Genomic DNA, 18,431 nt, shown 5'->3' with positions numbered 1-18,431 from the left:
TATTTTGGCTATTGGGCACCTCTTTGCAATGTAATACATTGCTCTGTATTTAGACCTCTCAGTTGTTGATCCAGTATTTTTTTTCCTTCCTGCCTGCTCAGTAGCATGTGCACTGATTTCTGGAGATGCACATGAAGTTAGGAGACAGTGACTGCGTTTTGGGGTGATAAAACTTGTGTAGTGGGTATGTTGTCTAAATAGGGGTTAGGTCAGAGGTTGAATGAGGATTTTGGTAGTTGAATCAATGGACAGGCTTTTCATACTTGCAGTTTTGTACTTTGAATACGTGAGCACCTTTCCAAGATCTGAACTTCTGTGGGGATGGAATCACATTGGGATTGTTTCTGGGAAGTCCATTATTGTTCAGTAGTGTGACTATTTAGAACCTGTCTTGAGACGTTCAGATCCTTGTGCAGCAGCTGAGGGATAACCCTGGAGATTCATGGTGCTGAAGCTTAAGAGTATGGCTAGAGCATGAGGCAGCAGATAACACATCCTGATGCAGCTTAACTACCTTCTCTTCCTGCTTGTCTAGATCAAATGTTAAACACTGCATTTTTATGTCATTAAGACTGCCATCACTTAGTATACATAACATCTCAGTTTGTGATATTGACTTGTGTGTGACGCACAGAACGGGATAGGCTTTTCATTGATTGATTTCAGTGTATTGCAGATTTCTTTATAGATAGTGCTTTTTTTAAAATACTTCATTGTGCTTGTGAAATTCTTTAACTGAGAGTTCTGTGAGCTTTTAGTAGATATAATTGTGGATTGCATGTCTTGCTTATGTTTGGGGAAAAAAATTGCCTCCATACCAATAATTGTTTTCCTGATTATCTCTGGTCACTTTTGACACCAGAAATGAGAACAGTTAAGTCTTGTATATGACAAACATTAATAATTAGCTTAAGTGATGCAGCAAAATGTGTAATGATTACATACACACGCACGCACACACAATGTAAAATCCCATTTAGTTAAGTTACATGTTATGTTTAACCAGTTAACTGCTTAAGCAGGGTTTGGCGGAAGTGGACATTCCAGCCTGGCTAAGCTGGAGAGTCCCCCTTGCCTGCTTTGGCCGAGTGGGGGCTGCTCTGGCCAGACAGGAGCGGCTCCTCCATTGCGGGCGAGGGCCACTCCAGCCCCCACTGGTTAACCTCATTTGGTAAGGGTGATGTTTACCGGTTAAACATTCTCATCTCTGATGGATGCATATTTTTTCTTTCCACTTCGATTATTTCTTAGTGAATTATTGGAGAAACTGTTTCTAGGCACATGGGGGCACTGTGGGTAGGTACTAGTGGACTGTCAGCTCCGGAGTCATTTAACCTATACCTATGCTGCAAAAGGAACAGATTAGCAGCTTGAGTGAAAGGTTAGGGCTACACTGAGGTAATAGTCTAGGCTAACTCTGAGTGAACATGTATAACTCAAATTCATGTTTTGGTTTATAAGGGGTAAGTATAATATCTCAAAATCAAGTAGCTATTTATTTACCTGTTTTGTTTATCTGACAGTTCTTTAGGACGAGAAGTCAACAAAAGTTTTGATAAGCTTCTAGGGCAGGGGTGGGCAAGAGGAGGCCAGCAGGCTGGATCTGGCCCGTCAAGCCATGGGATCCAGCTTGCGGCTGCCTTGCCAGAGCCTTTAAGCAGAGAGTGGCTGCAGCTTCTTTAGAGGCTGTCTGCTCTATGCTCTCGCCCTGCCCTGCTCCCCAGCAAAATCTCTCCGTTCCCATTGGCTAGTTTCCAGCCAATAGGAGCTGAGAGATTTTTTTGCTGAGGGAGGGGGCATCTTGTGAAGCTTCCTTCCTCCCTCTCCCCTGCCTGTTGCAGAGCTACATGGAGCTTCCTGCAGGGCTACTGGCTGGGAGCTGCCTAGGTTAAGTGCCAGAGCCTGCCTCAGGCCACTACCCAAACCCTCTGTACCCCTTTCCCTCTTTCCCCCAGGTCACACAACTCCCTCCCAGACCCTGCACCCCCTCTTACACCCTTTCACAGGCTAGAATCCTCTCCTGTACCCATACCCCATTCCCCTGCCCCAGGTCATCACCCATACCCTCTGCACCCCATTCTCCCAGGTCACAGCTCCATCTGAGACCCTGCACTCCCTCCTGCATCTGACGAAGTGGGTCTTTGCCCACGAAAGCTTATGCTCCTACACTTCAGTTAGTCTATAAGGTGCCACAGGACTCCTCATCGCTTTTGCAGATTCAGACTAACACGGCTACCCCTCTGATACTTGACACCATGCAAGGCACTGCATTTAGCCGTATGGAGTGGAAATCTATCAACCTGCATCTGACGAAGTGGGTCTTTGCCCACGAAAGCTTATGCTCCTACACTTCAGTTAGTCTATAAGGTGCCACAGGACTCCTCATCGCTTTTGCAGATTCAGACTAACACGGCTACCCCTCTGATACTGCACTCCCTCCTAGATCCCTTCTCACAGGCCAGAATCCATACCTTCTCCTGGACCCTGCACCCCAAACCCCTGTCCCAAATCACAACCCCCTCCTACACCCTGATTCCCTCTCAGACTTCACACCCCATCTTGTACCCCAGGCTTCTACCACAAGCTCCTTTCTGCACTCAATATCTGTCTCAGACCCCACACTGCCTCCATAGTTATGCGGCCCTTGCCCACTTGCCAAAACCTTGGCGTGGCCCCCCCCATGAAAAATTATTTCCCACCCCCATTCTAGGGTAACACCAAAGGGCAGGCTGAGTCTCCAGCCTATCCACTAAGTATTCTAAATGTTTCTCTGTGGACAGAGCTGCCTTGGAATTGTAACACTTTAAGCCCTGCTTTTTTGAAAGTCTACAATTTTACAATTATTTTAAGGAATGGCAACTTTCTATAAAATAACTTTTTTTTATTCATATACAGCATTTGATAGTCTTACATATTGTAAGTGTACCATTACAATATGTACACTTGAAAGCAAGGACTTTGAAATACTTTAGAAAGTTGAATTATTTTGATTAGGATTTCAAGTTCCAATACTGGCATATTGTAGGATGCAAATGGAAAATAAGTATACTAGAAATAAAATCCATTCTTGGAATCAGTAGCCAAAACATCATGACAACTTTTGGATGAAACTCAATACCTCCATGAAGAGATTTTATAGTAGCTTTTACTGGGAAGAGTTGGTTTCTTGAGATGAGCAATGGTAGAAATGTCATCTTGGTATTTTCAGTTATAATTGTAGTGAATAAATAGTTCCCTTCATTGATCGAACAGCAATAACCAGTCCACTAATTCAATTATTTAGAAAGGTTTTAGTGTATTTAAATGTAATACTCATGTTTGAAAATAATGAACATATAGCTGTAAATAGAGCATCTGTTAACCCTATTGACATGTAACAACTCTGTGGAAGCAAAATCTGAGTCACTCGAATAACTTGACATAATATGAATGTTCTGTGTACAGCCTGAACAAAATTCTCATCACCTGCTAACCTTATGGACTAAACCTGCTTACCAGACCAAAAATATAGTAGGTGTCACAGGCTGTGCCCATGTTTCCTGGTCTCCAGCATGAATCATGTTGCTGGGGCCTTTTTGCACACCTGAGTAATAGTTGTCCACATACAAAGGCTACGTCTACACTGGCATGATTTTGCGCAAATACTTTTAACGCAAGAGTTTTTGCGTTAAAGTATTTGCGCAAGAGAGTGTCTACACTGGCATGTGCCTTTGCGCAAGAGATGTGCTTTTGCACAAAAGCATCCGTGCCAGTGTAGACACTCTTGCGCAAGAAAGCTCCGATGGCCATTATAGCCATCGGGCTTTCTTGCGCAAGAAAATAACGTTGTCTGTCTACACTGGCCTCTTGCGCAAGAACAGTTGCGCAAGAGAGCTTATCCCTGAGCGGGAGCTTTAGAGTATTTGTGCAAGAAGCACTGATTTCCTACATTAGAACATCAGTGTTCTTGCGCAAGTACTCACGGCCAGTGTAGACAGGTAGTAAGATTTTTGCACAAAAGCAGTCGCTTTTGCGCAAAATCTTGCCAATGTAGTCACAGCCATAGTGTATGTTTGTGTGTGTGTGAGATGCATTACTGTGTGAGTGACATGGAAGCAGCATTAGTTAGTGTGTTGTAGTGTGTGAGATGTATACACACACACTACACCACATCACCTAATGCTGCTTCCATGTCACTCGCACAGTAATACAGCTGGCCACCCTCAGTAAACCAGTTTATGCTAACTCTTCTCCATAATAAATCAACTTATATTGACTTTCCTTCTACTTGTTCAATTTTTTGGTGAGAGGCTGAGCTCATCCCACGCACTGCAACCTTCTGCTGGGGAAGTAAGAAGGGAGCTGGAATCCCTTTCTCTTTCCCCAATGTGCTCCCTACCCAGTTCAGCCCTGTTTATGGTACCTACTCCTCACACAGCTTCCAAATCCTCACTCATCTCTTTCCCTAACCACTCAAACAGAACTAGTGCTGTCTGTGTGCAGGCTTGGAATAATATGGGGAAGAACATTGAATTTATTAAATTGTTATAATACAGTTGAATCTTTCTGGAACACGGATTTTGATTTACCACCAACACCGGAGAGCACCAGTGGCTGGGAGTGAAGGCTGGCTTGGAATCCAGTTGGTTGGGAGTGGACTCCAGTGGCTGGGGCCAATAGCGGGGTTAGAAGCTGGGAAGGGACCTTGGGAGCTGAGGCTGGCTGTCAGGAGAGGAGCCTGGTTGGGAGGCTGGTGGCTCCCCTGGTCTGGCAAACCCCCTCATTCAGTACTGGTTAGGTCCTGAGGGTGCTGGACCAGGGAGGTCCAACTGTACCATGGACCTCCCATGTGGAATACTCTCAAGTGCTGCTAGCTATCTCAGAAATGATTAAGTAGAAATAGAGAGAGGTCACAAGTGGGTGGGAAGAATGAATAAAAGCATAGAAAAACTTTAGTGTGAAGAGAGAGTGTAAAGATTGGAAGTATTTGAGGGGATGAGTAAGAGGTGACAGAATAATGAGCTGGCTGAACCGTTAATGGTGATCTCCAATAAGTCTTGGAGAATTAGGGAACTTCAAGAATACAAATATTATGCCAGTTTATAAACAGAGTAAACAGGGTGATCCAGTAATTGTAGGTTTGTCAACCTGACATTTATCTCAGGCAAGCAAGCTAATGAAGTGGCTGGTACAAGACTAGATGAATAAATATGAAAGGAGGGTAATGTAATCAATATAAACTAAAATGAATGTATATCAAATAGATCTCATCAAGCTAATTTTATTTTTTTAAATGAGATTACAAGTTTGAAAAAGGTAATAGTGTTGACATGATAGACTTGTGTAAGATGTTGGTATCATACAACATTTTGATTAAAAAAGCTTGAATAGTACAAAATTAATATAGTACACATAGGTAGATTAAAATCTGGCTAACATATATGTCTCAAAATATAATGGTAGATAGGGAACTGTCATTAAGTGGGTGTTTCCAGCATGATCATGCATGGATCGGTTCTTGATCCTATGCTATTTAACATTTTGATTCATGATGAAAACATAAAATCATCAATTACAAAGTTTGCAGATGACCTTCAAATTGGAAAGTGGTAAATAATAAAAAGGACTAATTCAGAATGACTTAGATCACTTGGTAAATTGGGCATAATTTAACAGTATTTGTTTGAATAAGGCTAAATGTATACATCTAGGAACCAAGAACATAAGCCATCCTTACAGGATAGCAATTCTATCCTCTGAAGTAGTGCATCTGAAAATGATCTAGGTGTCATGATGGATAATCAGCTGAACTTGCGCTCCCAGTGTGAAGCTTTCACCAAAACACCAGGGGATGGATCGCTGGATGATTAGCTGTTCTGTTCATTTCCTGTGGGACACCTGGCTGTGGCCACTGTTGGAAGACAGGATGCTAGACTAGATGGGCCTTTGGTCTGACCTGGTATGGTGGTTCTTGTGCTCTTATAAGCAAACGTGATCCTGGTATACATAAATGGAAATCTGGGGGAGTAGAGGAGTTTTTTTTCCTTAGTATTTGGCACTGGTGTTACCACTGTTGGAATACTCTGTCTCCTGTTCTGGTGCTCATAGTTCAAGAAAGGTGATCAACTTCAGAACGTTCAAAGAAGAGTCAAGAGAATATCTAAAGGATTTGAAAACTTGCCTTACAGGGATAGAATGAACTCTGTGAATCTATTTAGCTTAACAAAGAGAAGGGCAAGGGGTGACTTGGTTATGTTCAGAATAACATGATACAATGGTTTGAGGTTGAAGTTCAGTCAGGAAATAAAGCCTCTCTCTCTCGCTCACATATATATTTATTTTACTGCTGGGGTAATATATCATTGGAAGAAATTACCAAGGGTTATGGTGAAGTTTCTATTGCTGACAACTTGAAAAATTAAGATTAGATTTTTTTTTCCAACAGATACTCTCTCTGGGAATTATTTTGGGGAGAGTTATGGCCTATGTTATTCAGAAGGTCAGATAAGATGATGATAGTTCATTCTGGCCTTGGAATATGTGGACCTATGAATGATAGGGAGAAGGTAGAGCAAACTCTTCTGTTCACCTTTTTTCATAATGTAAGAACAAATGGACATTCCATGATATTTAAAGACATCTCATTTAAAGTAGATAAGAGAATAAGCAACATGCATTTAGCTTGTGGAACTGATTGCCACAAGATATCATTGAGGTCAGGAGCTTTGTAGGATTTAAAAAAAAATGTTGACATGGATGGAAAAAATTAATGAAACATAGAAAACCCCTGTAAGTCTTGGAAGACTCTGTGCTGCAGTCAATAGTTCATATCAATTCCAACTGATGAAATTTAGGAAGAAACTTTCCCTATGAGCATATCATTTTGCAACTGCGTACTGTATGGTTTCTTGTACTTTTCTCTGAAGCAGTTGGTCCTAGTCCTTTTTAGAGAGAGAGTACTAGACTAGATGGACTATTGATCTGATCTTGTGTGGCTGTTCCTAGACTTATAGTGCCATTATTACATCTGTTAACTTTAAAATTGTAATCTGAGAGTAATCTTGGTTAATGGTAAGTGCTGTAAACTTAATTTTTTCAAATAAAATAATAGATTTTGCAGAATTTGATATTGTTCCTCCTTGAAAGTGCCCCCTGACTTCAATTTATCAAGCTCTCCTGTTATCAGCTATATATGTATGTATAAATAAATAATTTTAGAGTGAATCTGTCTTTGTATCTGCAAGTCCATTTGTTCAAGAACTTCTAAATGGTAAGAGTTAGGGCCACCAACCTTGGTATGCAGCTTCCTCTTCTCCTAACTTAAAACAAAGTCAGGGTTTCACAAATCCAAAAGTGATTAGAACTGTTCTAAATTTTTAGACTGAATAAATTTCCTATCAAAATGTGATTCATGAACTATTTGCTAGACTATAGGTTGAACCTCTGTAGTCTAGCACACTCTGGTCTGGCAACATCTGTGGTCCAGCATGATTTTAGTTAGCCAGATGTCCACTTATCGTGGAGGTGGCCAAGTTTCCTGCAGTCACATAGTTTGTTTACAGCCACCAGTCCTATCTCTCAATGTTCTGTGCTTCTGTTTAGCTCTAATTTACTTCTAAGTGTCTTCCAAAAGCCCAGAAAGCAGTGGAAGTGTGAGTAATGCTGCTGGACAATATTGACGTCGGCAAATTCTCTAGTGGTATGTCTACACAGTAGCACGTACCTTGAAATGAGCTATGCAGTTTGAGCTATGCAAATTACGTAACTTATTTCAAAATAGCTTATTTCGAAATTTGGCACTGTCTACACAGTGCTAATTTTGAAATAAATAAATAAATCACTATTCCAGCCTCTTCCTTAATCCTCATGCAACCAGGTTTACAGAAAGCAAGAATAAGAAGCCTGTTATTTCGAATGTATTTGGAAATACTGGGTGTGCTGTTAAGATGCACAGAACACTATTTCAGAATAACTTCAGTTATCCTGAAATAGCGCCGCAATGTAGAGGTACTCTAGTTCCACACTAGTTAGGTCCTAAAAGTGCCTGTTTAGAGAAATTCAGCCTGTACATACCTTTCTGGAGATGGCCAGGTAGTCAATATAAATTGTGAGTTTGAGTCCTCAGCCCTCATTTGACTTTCAGTTGCCTATGATTTAACACTAAGCATATAGCTGCATATATTTGTTGGCTAATAACTGGAAGTAAAGGGTCAATACTGGCTATATTACTACAGTTTGTACCTTCAAAATCCAAGACTCTCTAGTCTGGCAACATCCGTGGTCCTGCTGGACCATGAATGCTGCTGGAACAGAGGCCAGGGAGCCGAAGGGCAGGAGGGCCAGCCGTGCAAGGCATCAGAGTCAGCAGCCCGGTTGGGGGCAACATGCGACCGGGACTGGAGCCCTCTAGCAGCCCCTGGGAGCACAGTGCCGGGGCTGAAGACCTGTGGCTTCCTCCAGCTGTGCGGGCCCAGGCTGGGGCTGTGTGAGAATGGGTCTGGAACCCTGCGTCTTCCCCCCCACCTGTGTGGGGATGGGACCTGACTCCTGCGTCTTCCCCTGGCTGTGTGGATATGGGGCTGGAACCCCAGCCTGTGGCTGCTCCCTGCTACACAGGAACAGAGCACTGCGTTAGGAGCTGGAGCTTGTGTCATCCAGGGAGCCAGCAGTAGCTAGGCAAGCAGTCTAACCAGGTTGCTGGGGATGGCAAGACAAGGTTTCCTGCTGGGGCAGCCTGCCAGGAGTGGGTGTTGGGTTGGGGGCTGATGGCAGGAGAATCCCCCTGGTCTGGCAAATTCTCTTGTTCGGGACCAGTCAAGTCCCAATGATGCTGGACCAGAGATGTTCAATCTGTGCTAGATGGAGTGTGGGGATTTCCTCCAGTACTCCCAACCCCATTCTCCATCCATTGTACTAAAAATAAAATTATCAAAATAATTGAAACCAGTGTGATTATATTATATTATTTTTTTAAAATGCCAGTTATTGCCAATTCTGTGTCTGTGTGTGTGCGTGTGTGTGCGGAATTCCCCCAGGAATACCACATAAAGAGCTTTGCATTTGCTACTGCATCTGAACTAATGGACATGACACTTAAGCTTGAGTAGTTAAAGGCTGTGTTCTTAGATCCAGCCATTCTGAGTTCAGTACCTGCAGAGGAACACGACAGGAGATGTTGTTACTTGTTAGTGGCATATCACATGTAATTTAAACTTTAAAAAGGATTAGTGTTTTACTGTGCTGCCTTTAAAATTAGAGATGGAACTTGCAGCCTTTCATGGTATTTAGGCTGCTTTTCTGTACTGTTTGATTCTAAATAATTCTTGAAAGTCAAAAATAGAAATCTTCTTCCTTAGAGGAATTTTGTTTTCATTAGTACTTCTGTACCACAGGCTTGTTTAGTGTAAAGAGACTTTTAAAGGTGGATTTAAAGCTGCCGTGTGATCATTGGGCTTGCACAGTCCTGATCTCTCTCCCTTTTCCTGCTGGAGAAACCCATGCTGTAGCTAACCCTGCCCAGTAGAAGGCTCTCCCCCCACTCTTTACGTTGGTCATTCCAGGGCCGTAACTAGGGCGGGGCAAGTGGAGCATTTGCCACTGACACATCATAATCAGTAATAAGTAAAAATAAGCTGCAAAAGTAAAGAATACGACATGTGCTAACCCAAAGAGAGAGGGCACATAATTAAAATTTTGCCTTGGGCACAATAATAGCTAGTTATGGTGGTAGGCCATTCGCCTACAAGATTAAACTATTAGTTAAGGAGCAGGTAGAAAGCTACTCCCTGGATCTCCAAACACTGGCTAAAGACGTGATCTGAAGCTTCATTTTAGAAAAATAAGATCTTCACTTCTCATATTTATGGAGTTGGTGTGGCTGCAGGAGCATTAGTCTTCCTTTGAAGCACCTTATTCTCCAATTGCTGAGAAACATGTTATTCAAAGCATGTGAGCAGATGAGAGGTATAAGAGAAACACAGGAGGGAAAAGGATACAGGTGTGTGGGGAAAGAGAAAATATACCTAAAAAGAGGGGGCTGGAATGTGAAATTAAATCCCTTTAGTTCTTCCCATGTCTTTCGTTTTGAAAAAATGTTTTTATTTTTTTTCTGTACCATAAAATATGACTAAAGATGAATAACAGTCCTGAAGTAGTCATGGTTTTGTATGTTTTTTTAGATTAATATTCTATTGTTGACATTTCACCCGCTGGGATTAGAAAGATAAGGTTACACAGAGCTAGAACTAAAAGGGGTTTGGAGCAATTAAAATTATGAAGAATGATTAAGGTAATAAAATAGGTATAGCTTGGGGTTAAGAGTGAAAGAATAAGAGCTATGTCTACAAATAGTGGACGGATGTCAACATCAAGGAGGAAAAAGACCCTGTTAAGGTTGGTGTGACAAGAATGAGTAGAGGTATAAAATTGCTCAAAGACAAAATAGGCTAGGCTACAAGCTAATAGCTGTTAAAATATAGGCCTTTAAGTTTGTGCAGTCTTAATTTTAAGATCTCTGAATAGGTTGATAGTGGCCCTGTAGGCACAAATCCAAAAGTGGTTGATTACTTGTAGCAGGTTTATTATGAAAACTGTAAGTGACAAGATGTGGAGTGTACATCAGTGATGAGAGGTTAAAAACGATTTTTGGAACTATCCTAGAAGCAAGTGTTACAAACCCAGGAAATTCAGAGTTAATATTTCATTTAAAAGAAACCCCTTCATGTTGAGCCTTTTGCTTGGGTGCAATAGTAACAGTTTTGGAAGAGGATAGTTCATGAAATTCACTATATAGAAGAATATGTTGAGCTTTAGCTGAAGGAGAATCTCTCTTCCAATTATGAACAACAATAGCAAAAGAGGACCATTCTAAAAAGCTACACCAAAAAGATTCTAAATATAAGATTAGATTTCAGTAAGCATTAACTTTGTTAGACATTTGAAGGTCTGAGCTCGTTCATTTGCAAAACCCATTCTAACTTTTGATGCCAATTTTCTTAAAGGACACAAGTTTTAACTATTAATAGCTTTATTTGTCAGATCCTAGACAATGAATTTTGTGCCAAAGAATAAGAACTGTGATTTTTGGGTTGATATCTTGCTTTATTCTATATATAACTAAATAATGGAATCCTTCTTTTAAGTGCAAAAGACAGCTTAACCTTAACTATGGAATTGCAAGCAGAGCTTCCATAATTAGAGATAAAAAGGCTTGTTAAGTCATCTTTCTGATTCGCTTTTTTCTGGTTGTATGGTTATTATTGTGATTGAATTGTGGGAAGATTTAAAAGTGTAGAAAAGCAAATAAAAATGTATAGCAAAAAAGGATTACAGTTCTAGGTAATCCTTATGGGTGAGTAGCACCAACATGGCAAGCTTGAACATAGTCTGTCTGCAACTGTGGAGATTTCTTCTTATCCACTATCTCAACTAAAGGGTAGCATGAGTGCAAGAAATGAGGCAGAGCTTGGTTTTTTTTTTTTCTTTTGAGGTTTAATTTCCAGCTATGACAATTTTATATTTTGGTGTTCAACTTGGCACTTTAGAAACTGTGTTTTGGTATTACCGATGCCTCAGTATACCAATATATGTTTGGTGCTCCACCCAATTTTGACACTGGTGACTCTCTTTTGTTGATGCTTCAGTGTCTGTTTTGGTGGTCCAGCAGCACTTGTACTTAAAAAGTAGTTCAGTGTCAGTCTTGAGATGTGTTTGTTTCAGAGCTTGATGCCTATTTTGGTACCTCAGTACTTGCCTATGGAATAAACTGTGCGGAAATGTCAGAATCAAGGGTTGCCAAAGTCTTTCACAAGGAAGAAAGTAAGGGTATGTCTACACTACCAGCTTTTATTGGCAGGGCAGTGTAAACATTGTTGACACTTTTACCAACAAAATCCACCCCCCCCCCCCCCCCCCGCAGTGTTTTGCATTGTCCTGTAGCAAAGCTTTTGTCATGGGGAGAGGAGAGGATTTGAGTGCCCATGAAGGACAAAAGCTTTCTCAGCACTGGCAATTAGCAACAAAGTCTCACAATACCCATATGAGACAGGGAGCAAAATCATTTGCGGGGGGGGAATCCAGATTTAGGGCCAACATTTGTGAAAGTGGCTGAATATTTCTGTGATTGGGTGCCCAACTTGACACTTAGGGTTTGACTTCTCAGAGTTGCTGAAGATCCATAAATCTCACTCCGACTAAAGTGTGGCTGCTGAGCACTTGAAGATTGGCTCCACGAGCAAAATATAGTAGAGGCCATATTTAAGACCAACATTTTCCACATAACTGTGGCAGAGGCAAGGATAGATCCCAGTTCTTTTGTTGTGTAGTTAAGTGTTTTAACCACAATACTGTTCTTTTTCTTCCTTCAGTCCCCTGCCTTATTAGCAACATGCTTTACAACTTAAGTAGCAAATGAGATTGTTTCATTGGTAACAGCCTCATCCTCTACATGAAGCTGATTTACTCACTGAGCATTATCTGTCCTAGCACTCAAGGAAGGTGAGATCCTGAGGAAAATGTTGTTTTCATTAGCTAATATCATAATGCTCATATGGGGGCAGAATTAAGGTTGCATGACCCACTATAATTCTGGTATTTGCTACCTTGGTGTGCTTGATTTTACACCTCTGTATTTTCTTAACATTTTTATATAACGTATCTAAAGTATTTTTCAGGAGACTGTTTTTGAATGTATAATTACACTTTCTGTGAAATGCAAATGGGAATTTTCAGAGGATTATAACTTGGCCAGATATGTTTAACAGGAACATTATCTTGTTAACCCCTTGATTGATGAAGTGTGGATACTTCTTGCCTATTGAGAAACTACTCCACAATTAGACCCTGTCATCTTTTTAGGTATGGGAGGCAGACAGATACTGTACTTATGAGGCCCATGAGGATAAACGTATAGATAAATGTAATAGGTAAGTGTCTGCTTCTCATCCTATGAAGCATCTAATGTTGACCACTGTCAAAGACAGAATACTGAAAAATTCAACCACTGGTCTGATCTAGTGTAATATCTCCCATATTCATTCAGCTGTAAGGTCAGACTATTACTCTAGTTTCCTTCTCCCGCACCCTCCCCCCCCATGAAAATTGAATTCTCATTTTCATGCCACCTTAACCTGAAACCATTATAAACAGTTAGCTGATATTAAGGTCATGTGACTAATTGGACACACCCTGTATTGTTCCTAGGGCTTTAGAAGTTTCTCCACAGCACAGTGTCTCTTAAGTTAAGATTTTAAATTGCACATGGAAAAGTGCAAACACAGTATCCCTTGGAGACCATTATAACTTTTCCCAAAACAAAACAACAAAAACCCAGAGTTGCACCCCTTTTCCCTGGCTTAAGCTTTTGGCTTAAAATTCTCCTGTGAGGAAAAATGCCTTACCATAGGGTAATTATTCTTAACCAGCCATCTTGATTTTTTTTCCTTCTCTATCATTGCCAGCTCAATGCGGATGGGTATCTTGCATAACACACTGAAATCTGTTAGAAAGATCAGAATTAGGGCAGAATCAAAGAGTATTTGGGTAAAATCAGCCAGTCCAGATGTGGGTAAAAAAGCTGTGTATAATTCAGTATACACATTCAGAATCACTAACTAATTTAGGGGCTATTTGGAATGTTGAATTTGGCCAAAGTTGTTTTTTGTAAATTTCTCTTTATTCCTAAACTTTCTCCTGTACTGTTATAGTCTCCAGTAAGATTCAGTTGTGGAATCGATTTTCATGAAATTTTTCTGAATGTTTGCTTTTGCATTTCCTGCTCACTTTCTTCAGGCTTTCTATACTATGGCTGGAAAATGAAGGGAGTGTGGCTCACATTTTTCATTTTACACTTTCAGTGTCACTAGCACACACAATAACATTTGGCCACATTCTTCCAACACAAATAAACTAACTGTATTGTAGTCATCTACACACTGCATGTGAATTTATATGAGGTATAGTGAATTCAGAGTACTTCATTTTATGGGAAGTAATATAGGTATCCTTTATGGTGTGCAACACAAGTTTATACAGTTAATACAGACATACTGTAATGTGAATCTGAATTCTGTGAATACAGGCAGTCCCCGGGTTACGTACAAGATAGGGACTGTAGGTTTGTTCTTAAGTTGAATCTGTATGTAAGTCGGAACTGGCATACAGATTCAGCCGCTGCTGAAACTGACCAGCGGCTGACTACAGGAAGCCCGAGGCAGAGTTGCTCTGCCCCGGGCTTCCTGGAATCAGCCGCTGATAAGTAACAACAGGCTGAATCTGGACGCCAATTCTTACATACAGATTCAACTTAAGAACCCCAGGTGTCCCCAAGTCAGCTGCTGCTGAAACTGATCAGCGGCTGATTCCAGGAACCCCGGGGCAGAACAACTCTGCCTCTGGCTTCCTGTAGTCAGCGCTAGTCAGTTTCAGCAGCAGCTGACTTGGGAATGCCTGGGGCAGAGCAGCTGGGGTGCTGCTGGGTTGGTCCAGTAGCGCCGCCGCCGCTCCTCGGCGCTACTGGACCAACCCAGCAGCACCCAAGCTGCTCTGCCCCAGGCGTCCTGATTCAGCTGCTGCTGAAACTGACCAGCAGTGGCTGAATCAGGATGCCTGGGGCAGAGCAGCTGGGGTGCTGCCGGGTTGGTCCAGTAGCGCCCAGAGTGGTGCTACGGGACCAACTGGCAGTGCCCCAGCTGCTGTACCACAGGCGTCGGAGCAAAGCCATGGAGCACGCTGGCAGCGGGACAGCCGCGACGCGTCTGGGCTGTCCGCTGCCCATGTGCTCCGCGGCTTTGCTCTGCTTTGCTCTCCGTCTCCCTGGTCTGTTGGTCTCCAGCAGACCAGGGAGACGGGGAGCAAAGCCGTGGAGCACGCGGGCAGCGGACAGCCCAGACGCGCCGTGGCTGTCCCGCTGCCGGCGTCCTCAGAGGCTTTGCTTCCCGTCTCCCTGGTCTGCTTGTCTTCAGCAGACCAGGGAGATGGGCAGCAAACCCTGTTCGTAACTGCGGATCTGACGTGAGTCGGATCCGCGTAACTCGGGGACTGCCTGTATAGGGAACAGAAACTGAAGAAACACTGAGTTTGAATTCCTAGTGCATCAGGAACAGATGCTTTATTTTTGTAGTTTTTTTCCTCTTTTTGAGATGTCTTGTAGAAAAATATTCTTTGTTTTTTTTTTCTATCTTTATCCTTTCAAATACATTTTAATAAAAATCCTTATTTGATATTTTAAATACTCTTACTTCAGAAAATGGACTACAAATTAAGGACTGATGCCTTGCAGCCACACTGCAGATTCATTTGGCTATTGTGCTTCAGCATTTGAAATTGAATCTCACTTTATATGCAAGACAAGGTTTATGCCAGCCTAATTGGTAACTGGCATTTCTTAGTCTCACAGCTGCTATATTCAGCTGTGTGCTAGAAAAATATAATGGAATAGTGTTTGCAGAAAGCAAGAAGTGATTGTAAAAATATAAGACTACTTTGACAATTGAGTAACAAACTTTTTTGTTGTAAGGCAGATAAATTTTGAGCAGAAAATGGAATGTTATAGTGTATCCTTGGTAGGTTAGCTGAAAATATTTAGAAGCTAGATATAACTTTTTTGGTTTTGGTACTGTTAATATTTATTGTCACAATACAGATCATGTTTGGCATAGAGTTGGAATGAGTATTGAGATCTTTTATTGTGGTCTGCTGGCTTCTGTTTGAGAAAATTCAGTGTTCTCCATTCTAGGACTAAGCTGCTTTAATCTTCCTTCATTTGCTATGTCAAAGGTAAAACTTCTGCTGTCTCTTGGATGACCTAATGTGGAATCAACTCCTTAGTTTAATAATGTCTTCTTGGATGATCCATTGAATCAGTTTTGAGAACTGTTTTTCCTTTGGCTTACAAAATACTGTTTCTTATTAAAGTTGAGTCCTCATAGGGGCGTGCCTTCCCCTAGTGGCCCATGCTGTGGTCAAATGTGGCATTGCAAGCACTTCCTACATCACTTTCCCTTCAGCAGTGTATTTTGTCTTGCCCAAGGATTCCCATAGTTCAGCCCTCTGGGTCACTATGAGTTCAGTTGCCTTCTGGTGTAACTAAAGTTAAAATAAATGGTTCATATGCCCCTCTTAGGCGCCTCTTCAACCCACCAGGCACTGTTTGTGTCTGTGATCTTTGATAGAGGTTGGCTCTCTGGCTGGCTCTCTAGATTCTACCTCTAACATAGAGCAGCGTTTCCCAAACTATGGTCCACGGCCTGGTACTGAGCCGTGGGAAAAAATACCGGGCCTCAGTGTGGCTGCTGGGAGGGGAGGGGAGTGGAGTGGGCTGGGAGGAGGTGTGTGTGTGGGGGAAACCAGCTGCTGGGAAGCAGGGTTGGGGGCAGCAGGGCTGTCCGGCGGAAATCGGGGGAAGGGAGGCTGGGTGGCAGAAGTAGGGCTGGACGGGGGGCGGGGAAGGGGATGGGGCAGGGGGGCTGGCTGGGGGAGGTTGGGAGGGTGAGGGTGGGAGAACCAGCCTCCGGAAGCAGGGCTGGACGGGGGCAGCAGGACTGGCCAGGGGAGATCGGGAAGAGAAGCGGGGAAGAATTGGCTGACTGGGAGGGGGTGGGGGGAGCGGGGCTGGTCAGGAAGGTCGTAGGGGGGAGCGGGGCTGGCCGGGGGAGATCGGTGGGGAGGAAGGGGGGGGGGAACTGGCTGCTGGAAGCAGGACTGGAGAGGGGAGATTGGGAGGAGAAGCAGGGGGTGAGTGTGAGCGAATTGGCTGGTGGGAATTGGGACTGACCCAGGCACATGCAGACCCAGGCACATGAGTGAGTCTGGCCCTGGGGATTCCATTTTGCTCCCCCCGCCCCTTACCCTCCCTCAAGTAGTTGCGAACTCCCTGGCTAGTAGACACACTCATGCAGCGTGAGCATATCTACCAGCCAGGCAGTTCCCAGCTACGGACTGATACACCTAATAATAATAAAACTTACCTAATTAGAAAATAGTGGACATTTTATATGTCCGGTATTTTCTCAGTTTGTTTCCTGGACAGAACCCTCAAATATTGGACTGTCTGGTACAAAATCAGACACCCGGCAAACCTACCCCTCCTTGTACCCTCCCTCCTAACCAGATACCCTACCTCCAATCTGTTCCTGCTCCTGCCTCCTGGCGTGCCTGTGCAGCACCGGGTCCCCCAAGCCCTGGTCTAGGCTGGGCAGAGGATGCAGCTGGGTGAAACGCTGAAAATTTATTCATTTTTCATTCTTTTTTTTATATGCGTTTATCTCTTTGGGCTGCAAAAAACAGTACTGAAAAAAACCAGGTTCCAACTAAAGTAAAAAGTTTGGGACTTTTTACTGGTCTAGCCAGCTTTCTATCCATCCATTTATCCAATTCATATTCCCTTTACTTGCTGGCAACAATATTGTGGGTGACCATATCAAAAGCTCTGCAGTTTTCTGTCACTCCCTGACAGGGATAGGATGGGGAAGAGCAAGCATCCCTGGTACGAATCTCCAGGGTGGGAGTAGCTTCAGCCCCCAACCCTTTCTGCTCCCCCATAGTCTCCTGCCCACAGCCCCTCCTTACCATCCTACCCTCAATTCTTTAAGCTTGCAGTTGTATTTTTAGATATGAGAAGGTCACATCTAAATTAAACAGGGATAGCCAGTGCTTTGGATGAAAGACATCAAAGGGGAAGATTGTGCTATAGAAGAAATTGGTTAACTATGTAGTAACTAAAAATCTCTTGACTTTTTTTTCATACTGAGTATTTATTGCTCTGTGGAAATATTTTGGTAGCCACTGTACAATAATAAATCCGCCAATCCCTGTCCAAAAATACAAGCCACAATATCTTGGCCCAATTTTCGTTTAAGGAGATAATGCACAGCATGTTTGCAGATTCTCCTTGGTGATTGAGTGGAGCTATACATAGGTACTATGTAGTCTAAGATGGGGTGGGTAATTTTCTCTGGGGGGGGCCACTTCATGAAATTTGGTAGCTGATCACAGGTTGGCTCCACTGTGGGAAGGGGCGGCGCCTGTGGCAGAAAGGGCGGGCTGGGGAGTACCTTCCCTCCAGAATTGTTGGGGGCTGGAGGCTTTGAATTAAATACACAGCAAAGGGCCCTGCCACAACCACGTTGCCTGGTAGCGCCTGGATTTTCTGTGACTATTTAAAGAGCTTGTGGCTCTGGCCCCTGTTGGGGGTAGTGCCACGTCTGGGAGCTTTGAATCATTTCCTGCTGCCTGAGCAATGTTGAAGTAAGGTGTGCAACTCCAGCTACGTGCTAGGGATGTGAAAGGATAACCATGTATACTGTTGACTGATGAGCTTCACGGTTAATGTGCACAGTTACACACATGCTCTCGGTTCATGCAGGCAGCCAGCTTAAAAGCCAGCTCCCAGCATGCACTGGCTCCTGGGGAGCTGCCTGTCTGCCTGAGCTGCTGCTTCTGTATCAAGGTGGCTT

General features: G+C 42.9%; 1 protein-coding gene across 4 annotated transcripts in view; it reads left to right on the top strand.

The window, feature by feature from the left end:
* KIF2A (kinesin family member 2A) overlaps positions 1-18,431 on the top strand; it is a 97,443-nt gene that overhangs the window by 1,079 nt on the left and 77,933 nt on the right. The window lies entirely within an intron of this gene.

Source organism: Pelodiscus sinensis, chromosome 6 (assembly GCF_052426305.1).
Source record: "Pelodiscus sinensis isolate ZL-2025 chromosome 6, ASM5242630v1, whole genome shotgun sequence".
Lineage (NCBI taxonomy): Eukaryota > Metazoa > Chordata > Testudines > Trionychidae > Pelodiscus > Pelodiscus sinensis.
The sequence above is the reverse complement of the archived record's forward strand: the minus strand, read 5'-3'. Positions and strand labels throughout refer to the sequence as shown.